We start from the raw sequence: 9,033 nt of genomic DNA, 5'->3' as shown, positions 1-9,033 counted from the left end.
TTACAGATTTGTATTGGTCTTTATTTGCAAATATTTAATGGTTCCCATTGCAGTTTTTGTATTGGTTCTAATGGTTCCATTACAAATTTGTATTGGTCTTTATTTGCACATAATGGTTCTTCCCATTGCAGTTTTTGTATTGGTTCTAATGGTTCCATTACAGATTTGTATTGGTCTTTATTTGCAAATATTTAATGGTTCCCATTGTAGTTTTCGTATTGGTTCTAATGGTTCCATTACAAATTTGCATTGGTCTTTATTTGCAAATATTTAATGGTTTCCATTGCAGTTTTTGTATTGGTTCTGATTTGTATGTTTAACTGGTAGCTGTTAATTAGGTCATTGATTAATTAAATAATTTAAATTATTACTACAATTATACACTGGTTTTCTCCTTGTGGCTTAAAAAAAACCGCTCAAGAATATATAATTTTAATTGATATAAACTGCACACCAACTTTTCAATAGCTAACTGTTCAGGTTGTGTTTTGCAAAGAATTAAGAACATGAAACTGAAATCAAAATTATACTTGGATCAAGACCATCTTTTTTACTAAACCCAGCTGGAAATAAACATCTGACAAAAATTATTAACATGATATTTTTTATTATTTAATGTGTAATAGAAATACAAGAACTATGAACTGTGTTTGTGGCTTCACTGTATCCACTGTGGCTGGCTTAGACCTGCAAAAAGGAGGAGAATTCATTAGGACAATGTACCTCTTAAACCACATTACCAGTACATGAGATTATCCATACATTATATATTTATATGGGACTCTCAAAGAAGTTGCAAGAACATAGTTGTTGACACAACTTCATTATTTCATCCAACATATTTGGGTGCACTTTGAGCAGATTCAAGATCTTGAATTTTATCCATTAGTCATGTCAGGTTCATAGCATGACAGTCATCTATTAACCTTCTCCAGTTGTAGGTTAGTGATGTGCGGGTCGTCTCATAACCCGCGAACCCTGCGGGTCGGGTTGGGGCGGGATAAGAAATTGTCCCTTTATTTGCGGGGCGGGTCATTAAAAAACAAAATTAAAAACAAATCCATATGTGTTGTGTGCAATTCCCTATAGCCTATATTAAATGTTTGGGAATATCTATTTTCATATTTTTTTTAGGTTCTTTGATACGGTTACAATATGAAGGCTGTAGCAACGTAACCATTTTGGAAATGAAGCGTAAATGTGAACATCAAAGATTTCTTATGCTGCTGCGCCCTCTATAGGACCAGCGACTAGTCGACGTCAAGCTTAAAGTCCCTGTAAAGCCCTATTAAAGTCTGTGTTCTGAGTATGTCACACCACAGTAAAATGTGTTATTAACCACCCAGCCAAATTTGAATGATTAAAAAAACGCCAAGTAAATTAAATAAATTATCAAAATCTTGAAAAAATTAGCAGTATTCTCTGCTCTCAAACGCTGGGGGCGTGTCCGCTGTCAGCGCTGAAACCACACCCACTCGCGAGAGCTGCCGCCTCAACATATTTGTCTAATCAGTCAAACTCACTGATGCATATAAACAAAAGAATCATGTTAGAGGGTTGCAAAATTTAGTAGTTACTGTGGACCACCTACTAATTAAGCACACAAGGCAACATACACTCATTGGTGGGCATGTACTGCAGACTGTTGTCGAGTCAACAGGTGACGGCGCCGTGAGATGGGAGGATGAAGGCCGAGGCGGGAGATAGTCTGTTCAGCCCCATTCACCAATAACAGCAGATTGTCAGTGAATCCCAGTTGTCTGATGAAAGTTTGTAAAACTCTCCGGTGTAAAATTATCACAGCAGAGACTAATTGAATCCACCCCTTCTTCATATCAAATTTAAATAAGGAGAACAAGCTTCTTTTGTATATTATCGCAACCAGGTAATATGCATTTGTGTGATGAAGGCATTACTAGCTAGCAAAATGTAGGCTGTATAACTAACAGTATTGACACTCGAGATTAAGCGGGCAAGCTGCTGTAGCGTTAGGGGTGGTGCCATGCTCGGTTACTCTAGTGCGTCAGACAGTTATATAGTGTTGGGGTGGGGCCATGCTCGGTTACTCTAGTGCGTCAGACAGTTATATAGTGTTGGGGTGGGGCCATGCTCGGTTACTCTAGTGCGTCAGACAGTTATATAGTGTTGGGGCGGGGCCATGCTCGGTTACTCTAGTGCGTCAGACAGATAAGGTGCGTTCACGCGGCCTCGTAATTCCTGTAGTTACGAGATTCTAGCTTGTAAAATGCGTTCACGTCCTCGTAGAAATCGTAATTACAGCTTGTAAGCTGGGAGTTTTCTGAAAGCTCCCACGTGTACCACGTGGCCGCTGTACCACCTGACCGCTGTAGATTCATTTAGGCGTTGATAGTGGTGCCATGGAAACGCATAATTCCCAGTCCAAGGACCAAAAGGACGTGAACAGCTCCGAATATAACGTCACGTGTTGCCATTTCAAGATACCGGTAAATACGAGGTGACGTGAACGCAGCTTTATATAGTGTTGGGGCGGGGCCATGCTCGGTTACTCTAGTGCGTCAGACAGTTATATAGTGTTAGGGGTGGGGCCATGCTCGGTTACTCTAGTGCGTCAGACAGTTATATAGTGTTAGGGGTGGGGCCATGCTCGGTTACTCTAGTGCGTCAGACAGTTATATAGTGTTAGGGGTGGGGCCATGCTCGGTTACTCTAGTGCGTCAGACAGTTATATAGTGTTAGGGGTGGGGCCATGCTCGGTTACTCTAGTGCGTCAGACAGTTATATAGTGTTAGGGGCGTGGCCATGCTCGGTTACTCTAGTGCGTCAGACAGTTATATAGTGTTAGGGGCGTGGCCATGCTCGGTTACTCTAGTGCGTCAGACAGTTAAGCTGCCTTCACGTCACCTCGTATTTACCGGTATCTTGAAATGGCAACACGTGACGTTATATTCGGAGCTGTTCACGTCCTTTGACTGGGAATTAAGCGTTTCCATGGCATCACTATCAACGCCTAAATGAATCTACAGCGGTCAGGTGGTACAGCGGCCACGTGGTACATGTGGGAGCTTTCAGAAAACTCCCAGCTTACAAGCTGTAATTACGATCTCTACGAGGACGTGAACGCATTTTACAAGCTAGAATCTCGTAACTACAGGAATTACGAGGCTGCGTGAACGCACCTTTATATAGTGTTAGGGGCGTGGCCATGCTCGAGGGCTCCAGTGCGTCATCGAGCCCCCAGTTTAGCTCCGCCTTTTGTGAAAATGTTCCTGATAATTTACTCACCCCCATGTCATCCAAGATGTTCATGTCTTTCTTTCTTCAGGCGAAAAGAAATTAAGGTTTTTGATGAAAACATTCCAGGATTATTCTCCTTATAGTGGACCCAAATGGTTGAAGGTCAAAATGTCAGTTTCAGTGCAGCTTCAAAGTGTTCTACAGGATCCCAGATGAGAAATAAGGGTCTTATCTAGAGAAACCATAGCTCATTTTCTAAATAAAATTAAAAAGTATATATGTTTTAACCATAAATGCTCATCTTGAACTAGCTCTCTTCTTCACTATTTGAATTCCGGCAGTGTAGACACTGCTAAGTGTATTACTGCCCTCCGCAGGCCAAAGTTTGAACTAACTGTTATATACTATTGAACTAACATATTGTATATAAAAATTAGTTCAAAACTTTGACCTGTGGAGGGCAGTAATACACTTAGCAGTGTCTACACTGCCGGAATTCAAATAGAGAAGAAGAAGAAGAGAGCTTCAGTGCGTTCCAAACGGGATATATCGCCCTCCGAAGGGCACTTCGGAGTGAAAACAATCATGGCCGCCATATTGAAGGGTTGTTCCAAACTGAAGTGCTCAAAACTGACCACTTCAAAGGGCCCTTCGGAATGAAGGATTTCAAAGGGTACAACTGATGGACACTTCGGGCCCCCATGATCCTTTGCACAGGAAAGTTGTTTGACATCACAGAATGGGTACAGGAGGTTAGGAGTTCGATTTTACCTATAAATGTATGTATAGTATTTTTCTGTACTATTGTAATATTTATATGAGTTAGATTTAGTAAATTATTATGGTCAAAACTACAGTGTACTTCAACAAAAATACTTTACAGCTCCCTTTATTAGTCCATTCAAATGTTTCAAATACATAGACACAATATAAAATATGGTGTAATAAACCTAAATAAATAAACTAACGTTAAACAAAGGGCGCCGCTTGCACAATCTACTCCTCCTTGATTGTCTCGTTAAGATGACGCAGAAGTGCGTTCCAAAAAAAGAGGGTTTTTTTTACCCCTACACCCTTCATCCCTTCGAAGCTCTCACTCTGAAGGGGAAACCATCTGAAAGGAATTAGGGCATAGGGATGAGCCCTTCCGAATGGAACGCAGGGCTACTTCAAGATGAGCATTTATGGTTAAAATGTATAACATTTTATTTTATTTTTTAGAAAATGAGTGATGGTTTCTCTAGATAAGACCATTATTTCTTGTATGGGATCGTGTAGAATAATTTGAAGCTGCAATGAAACTAATTTTGACCTTCAACTGTTTGGTGTCCATTGAAGTCTACTATATGGAAAAAAATCCTGGAATGTTTTCATCAAAAACCTTAATTTCTTTTCGACTGAAGAATGAAAGACATGGACATCTTGGATGACATGGGGGTGAGTAAATTATCAGGAGTTAAAAGTGGACTAATCCTTTAAGTGAAAACTCTTACCTGAGAATTTTTACTGCTATTTAGGAGAACTTTTAGTTGTAAGATAAAACATTTCGTGAATACGGCCCCAGGTATATTGGACCAGGTTTGGTGTTAAAGTCTGCAGGACAGTGGTTCTCGAGGGCCAGAGCTGAGATCACCTACAATATGTTATGAACATGACTTTCAGAGAATCAGATTGACTGCTAGATCGATCACTTACAACAGTGGTGTCCAGTCCTGGTCATGGAGGACCAACGTCCTGCAGTATGTAGCTCCAACTTTCTCACACACCTGCCTGTAGTTTCTGGTGATCCTGAAGACCTTCATCAACTGGTTCAGGTCTGCTTAATGGCTGGAGCCACAGTTAATTCTGCAAACAGGACTAGATGGCAATAAATACTGAAAAGAGAGAGGACAAACAAAATTTAATGGTATAAAGCCAGTTTAAAAATTGTATTCATGAATATGTATAATAACATCTGAGAATGTACACCACTGTACTGAAAAATACAGTATTTGCCATTTAAGTGAGGATCATCTCATTTTTAAAAAATGACACCCGAAATATTAACAGATAACATAAGCAAAATCTTCATGAAAATACAGTTATATGATGCAAAGAAAGTTTTTGTAAATGTGCATGACAAATCTACAATGCAAAAACTGAGAATTTGTGACTGAGTCAAACAGTACTTACAGAGCAGAACCAATGAGCTGATTACACACAAGGAAGAGGGAGAAAAAGAAACAAAAATTAATATATCAGTCAAATATTGCTCTGTATGGATGAACGTGCTGATTGAATGTACACATTCAAGAGAAACTATTATATTAATATTTTAGTGATTTATTTCATGGCCTAAATGTTTTACTTCAGTTATATCTTTTCATAATTAATTAAATATTACAGATGGTTGATTTAATTTGACAGTTATCTTTTCGGGTGAATATAGGCCAATGAGTCCTCTCTCTCTCTTTCACTCTCTGTGCACGCGCCAGCTTGTGAGTGAGACAATACGTACAAATTTATTGTAAAATCTGTTATTTTTAGGTCACGATAACATGATAGTAATATGACCGTAGCTTATGTAACGAGATTTAATAAGGGTGTGCAGCTAAGTTATTGTATTTACGTCGCTGTTTAAAACTTTAATACAAAGACACAACTCAGCCCGGCCATCATGGCTAGCTCAGTCGAGCCATCGCGTAAAAACAGCAACGGAAAAACAATAATAAATCAAATTAACACCGAAATGGATGTAAAACAATTCAAAGTAATGAATTAATGCGGTTTTTAAAGTATATTACCTCAGATTACCAGAAAATGAATTGTCCGAGCGGCTAGTCGACCGTTATAACCGTTATAATTTAAACGCAGCAAGCTAAATAATATAACTTAACTTACTCATCAGATAAACCACTAAAGCGGGTGTAATTTAATTCCAATTAATTAATTCATTACCATTTCGACCTGTTACACTAATTTTAATAGAAAACTCAGAAATTACTATAGAAATATAAAAAGCTTACCTGTTTGCGGTACCAGTCCATTCCGGAATGACAGTGCATGGATGCTGTTCCAGCAGTCTCATTGGTTAGAATTAATCACGTGATGTCATATTATTAATAATTTATATTTATTTATTTATTTTTTGCCATTTCAGAAAAATAATATATTAATATTGTGTGTGTGCATTATATATATATATATATATATATATATATATATATATATATATATATATATATATATATATACACTACCGTTCAAAAGTTTGGGGTCAGTAAGATTTTTTAATGTTTTTAAAAGAAGCCTCTTCTGCTCACCAAGGCTGCATTTATTTGATAAAAACAATAAAATAAAAAAATACAGTAATATTGTGAAATATTATGACAATTTAAAATGACTGTTTTCTATTTTAATATATTTGAAACTAATTTATTCTTGTGATCAAAGCTGAATTTTCAGCATCATTGCTCCAGTCTTCAGTGTCACATGATCCTTCAGAAATCAGTCTAATATGATGATTTGATGCTCAAGAAACATTCATTATTATTATCAATGTTGAAAACAGTTGTGTACAATTTTTTTTTTTTAATTCTTCGATGAATAGAAAGTTCAAAAGAACAGCCTTTATTTAAAATAGAATATTTTCTAACATTATAATTGTCTTTACTGTAACTTTTGATCAGTTTAACTCATCCTTGATGAATAAAAGTACTGATTAATTTTATTTCTATCCCCTAAAAATAAAATTAAAATTCTTACTAACCCCAAACTTTTGAACGGTAGTGTTTAATGCTACAAAAGATTTAGATTTCAGACAAATGCTGTTCTTTTGAACTTTCTATTCATCATAGCATCATGAAATAAAAATGTAAATAACTGTTTTCAACATTGATAATAATCATAAATGTTTCTTGAGCATCACATCATCATATTAGATTGATTTCTGAAGGATCATGTGACACTGAAGACTGAAGTAATGATGCTGAAAATTTAGCTTTGATCACAGAATAAATTACACTTTACTGTAAAATGACATAGAAAACAGCTGTTTTAAATTGGAATAATATTTCACAATATTACTGTTTTTGTTTGTATTTTTAATCAAATAAATGCAGGCTTGGTGAGCAGAAGATACTTCTTTTAAAACATTAAAAAATCTTACTGACCCCACACTTTTGAATGGTAGTGTGTGTGTATATATATATATATATATACACACACACACACACACACACACACACACAGTTGTCTCAGTCTGACCTTATTGGTCTGGGAGCAGCTACAAACAGGTAAAGACAGTACTTGTCTTACTATCTTGTTGACTGTGTGCAGTTTTAGTTATGGGATGGGCAACTGAATGTAATGACATTGGTGACATTTTACTAGATTGTTAAAAATAGTTTGATTAACCCTGTGCCTTGAGCATTTAATCATAAAATAATGATTTAACTGTGCTGTGAACATGGGGGGTTGCCCACAGTAAACCTGCTATGGGCCCCGGAGCTAAGGGCCCCACATGGGCTAACCAACTGGGGGCCTGTGTGGGTTTTCATGGGGCCCCAAAGAGTTTGCTCTTGCCCACACAGCCCCTCAGAAAACCCACACTTAGTGGGAAAAGGATGAAATCAAATTAAACTTGAGTTCTATGTTGATAAATTAAAATTGATTTCTGGATATCGTTATGTTATTTTTGTACACACGCAAACAAACACGTTCTGCTTTCATGTTTTATGGGGACTTTCCATATACATAATGGTTTTTATACTGTAAAAATTGTATATTCTATCCCCCTACACTAACCCTACCCCTAAACCTACCCATCACAGAAAACATTCTGCATTTGGGAAAATGGGACAAATATGACCTATGAATATGATCTAATATGACCTACATGACTTATATGAATGAACAATTTTGTGTGAATTCTATTAAACAATACATATATTTAACAGTATAATTTCTACATATTACATAAGGATAAGCTTAATACCATTAAACAATTTAAACAATTTAGTTTGTGTGTCATATTTAATCTATTTTGTTGTGTTGCAATAATTGTAAAAATAAATAAATCTGCATCTAACCTAAAAATTGTGTATGTGTACATCATTAAATCAAACTAAAGAAACCACTCAATTTATTGGAGTTCTAATGGTTCATACTGGTGTCGAGTAGATACCAACGTGTAATCTATAGGTTGCCAAAGATGTTCTATTGGTCCTTAATGGTATCCAATAGGCAAAATATGCTACCAATAGAAGGTGGCAAATTACCAATAGAAACCCACTTGGACCATTATATTTTCCATTAAAACCAATACAGGCAAATAAGCAAAACATGCCACCAATAGAAAAAAGCAAATTACCCATACAGACCCACTAGGACCATTACAGTTTCCATTAAAACCAATACAGTTCCCTTTAAAACCATTAAAACCATTACAATTTCTGTAATGGTTTCTATTGTTTTTTTCAGCAGGGCGGTAATCATCAGAATCTCTTCTCTTGTCTCTGAATATGTCTGGAATTTAAAATCATCCCGAGGACTCTCGTTTTAAGAGGGGTTTAGTTATCTATATGATAACGGCGCATTGAAAATATATATAACCGGAAACAACTGAGCCGTAATATTTCAAACCGGATGTGCGTCACGAGGCTCAGTGCAAGTAGTCCATTAACTCATCTGTTGAGAACTTTTTTCTGTCTTGTTCCGCGTGAAAAAAAAAAGTTCTTGTGAGAGCTCACTGTGCAATGATTATTTGTATTTCTTCTTAAGGATGACAAATTGGATAAAATACAATGATGTTGTTATTGTTGTTGGGGCTGTAGTAGC

General features: G+C 36.7%; 1 long non-coding RNA gene across 1 annotated transcript; it reads right to left on the bottom strand.

Annotated features, from left to right (window-relative positions):
- Positions 1-590: 590 nt before the first annotated feature.
- LOC125262884 lies at positions 591-6,257 on the bottom strand. The gene is made up of 4 exons (XR_007183656.1): positions 6,222-6,257; positions 5,389-5,405; positions 4,912-5,090; positions 591-687 (listed from the first exon to the last, which is right to left on the bottom strand). It is a non-coding gene; the product is annotated as an uncharacterized LOC125262884 (long non-coding RNA).
- Between the last annotated feature and the right edge of the window lie 2,776 nt (positions 6,258-9,033).

The sequence above is a fragment of the Megalobrama amblycephala genome, linkage group LG1 (genome assembly GCF_018812025.1).
Source record: "Megalobrama amblycephala isolate DHTTF-2021 linkage group LG1, ASM1881202v1, whole genome shotgun sequence".
Lineage (NCBI taxonomy): Eukaryota > Metazoa > Chordata > Actinopteri > Cypriniformes > Xenocyprididae > Megalobrama > Megalobrama amblycephala.
This window is presented reverse-complemented; position numbering and strand designations above follow the sequence as displayed.